Below are 2,321 nucleotides of genomic sequence, written 5' to 3' on the forward strand. Positions count from 1 at the left end.
GTGTGTGTGTGGAGGCGCGTGGCTTAGTGGTTAGGGTGTCAGCATCATGATCGTAAGATTGTGGTTTCGATTCCTGGACCGAGCGGCGCGTTGTGTTCTTGAGCAAAACACTTCATTTCACGTTGCTCCAGCTGGGGAAGACATACGCCATTGAAATCGGGAAACCGGGCCCATGAGCCTGGCTAGGCTTTAAAAGGGCGTATTTATTTATCTATTTATATATATGTATGTATGTATGTATGTATGTATGTATGTATGTATGTAACTGGGTTTCGTATTAATTTCGTAGGTTTCAAGATAATTAGCAACTTTGCCCTCAATTAATGTTATGTTATTTACACAGAAAGGAAATTACATTACTATAAATATTTTTCTAAGTATAAATTGTTATTTTTATCTATAGAATTTATTCTTATCAGTCGACTCTGATTTAGAACAGTGGGAGGTGAATTAGCTGAATTGATAGATTTCAGCAAATAGGTGCAATCGTTTCTGTGTGGTAAGAAGTTTGCTTCTCAACGCCGTCGTTTTGGGTTCAGTCTCAAATAGGTGCAGCTGTGGTACTAACTTTGCTTCTCAACGACGTTGTCTTTGGTTTAGTCCCAAATAGGCATGGCTGTGTGATAAGAAGTTTGCTTCTCAACGATGTGGTTTTGATTTCAGTCCCACTACGTGGCACCATGCGCAAGTATTTTTGCTGTAGCTTCGAGCAGACCAAAGCTTTCTGAGTTCATTTGGTAGACGCAAGGGTGTGGCTTGAGAGAGATTTGGTAACTATTTCTTACAGCTACGCTACGACAGCTTATTTGATTCCTACGCAACGGACAAAAATTAAAGTTTTTTTTTTTTAATTAAATTGATATTTAAGTTGCAACAAAATTAAAATGATAACAAATGAAGCAAAACAATATCTAATTTACAGATATAAAAGTAAAATTCCAAGAAATAAATAAAATCGCATACAAAGGTGCTGTAACTTACTGTAATGTTATAGTAGCTCTCCCTGTTATAGGAACTGAAATTGATGCGGTATAGAAGTCTTTCCCTGCAAGTATGGTTCTGTTTCCTAAAGCCTCTCGGTATCGAAGATAATATAAAGGGCAAATTGTTTTTACTTTTTGTTCTCTTTGATAACGATTATCAGATCAACTCATACTAAACAGACTTCTAGTCAAGTGTTCCAGCTGTGACCTATCGTTTTATTTCTATTAACATTTCCCCCTGTCAATGTACATTCAAGGATATATGCACCCTTTCCTTCTTGCGTCATTTGAAAGGGATTTAGCTTCTGTTTCTAGCAGATTTTGTGTATGTTAATATTGATTTCAAATTTTGGCACAAGGTTAGCAATTCCGGGAGAGGTGAGGGGTAGGGGTGGAAATCGATTATATCGGCCCCAGTGCTCAACTGGTATTTATTTTATCGACCCCGAAAGTATGAAAGACAAAGACGTCCTCAGCAGAGTTTCAACTCCGAACGTGAAGACGGACGAAATGCCGTTAAGCATTTTGTCCGGTACAGTAACTATTCTGCTAATTCGGCGCCTTCGTGTATGTAAATATTGATTTCAAATTTTGGCACAAGGCCAGCAATTCCGGGGGAGGAGGCAAGTCGATTACATCGATCCCAGTGCACAAATGCTACACATTTTATCGTCCTGGGAAGAATGAAAGGCAAGGTCGACCTCCGCGGAATTTGAACTCGGAACGCAAAGATGAACGAAATACCGTTCATCATTAGTCCAGCATGCTAACGATTCTGCTAGCTCGCCGCCTTTGTGTATGTAAGTATCAAGAGAGGAGGCCATAGAAAGGGTGGGGATCTAGGGATTAAATCCAGCTTATGAAATAACAGCCAGGTTTAATTACACTGTGATAAAACTTCAATTTTTCTCGTGTCTTTGGTCAGTAAGTGTTATTTCTTACTTGCTTCTATCTAGAATTCAAAGGAAATGACTACTAATCCCTTCAAACTTTGCTTTTGTCACCTGGACCTCAATGTTTTGAAACTGATCTATTTCCCATTACATTTCAGACAGATTCAGTGCTGAGTTGCTGAAGCAGAAATATTGTTATAGCAAATACTCTGCTCAGTATCACAGATTTGCTTGTCAGTTGCTTGACCTTGAGCATGTCCCTTAGTAGCTGACTCTATGTGCATCTATGATAATATAACAGGAATAGTGGGGGAGCATCACAGCCGTGTGTTGAGAGGGATTCTTTGTTATGCCTGTGGGGATGAGGTGAACCGGCCCAGGGTCCCCACCGGAAGAGGAAGAGGGAGCAACGAAGTGAGAGAAGTAGCACTAGCGTGGTCCTCTT

At 39.9% G+C, this 2,321-nt stretch overlaps 1 long non-coding RNA gene across 1 annotated transcript in view; it reads right to left on the bottom strand.

Moving 5' to 3' along the window:
* The window catches only part of LOC128250605 (uncharacterized), an 8,609-nt gene extending 7,290 nt beyond the window's left edge, over positions 1–1,319 (bottom strand). The window contains exon 1 of the long non-coding RNA XR_008266633.1: positions 982–1,319. This is a non-coding gene — a long non-coding RNA (uncharacterized LOC128250605). The remainder of the gene's footprint in view (positions 1–981) is intronic.
* Between the last annotated feature and the right edge of the window lie 1,002 nt (positions 1,320–2,321).

This window comes from Octopus bimaculoides, chromosome 23, assembly GCF_001194135.2.
Source record: "Octopus bimaculoides isolate UCB-OBI-ISO-001 chromosome 23, ASM119413v2, whole genome shotgun sequence".
NCBI lineage: Eukaryota > Metazoa > Mollusca > Cephalopoda > Octopoda > Octopodidae > Octopus > Octopus bimaculoides.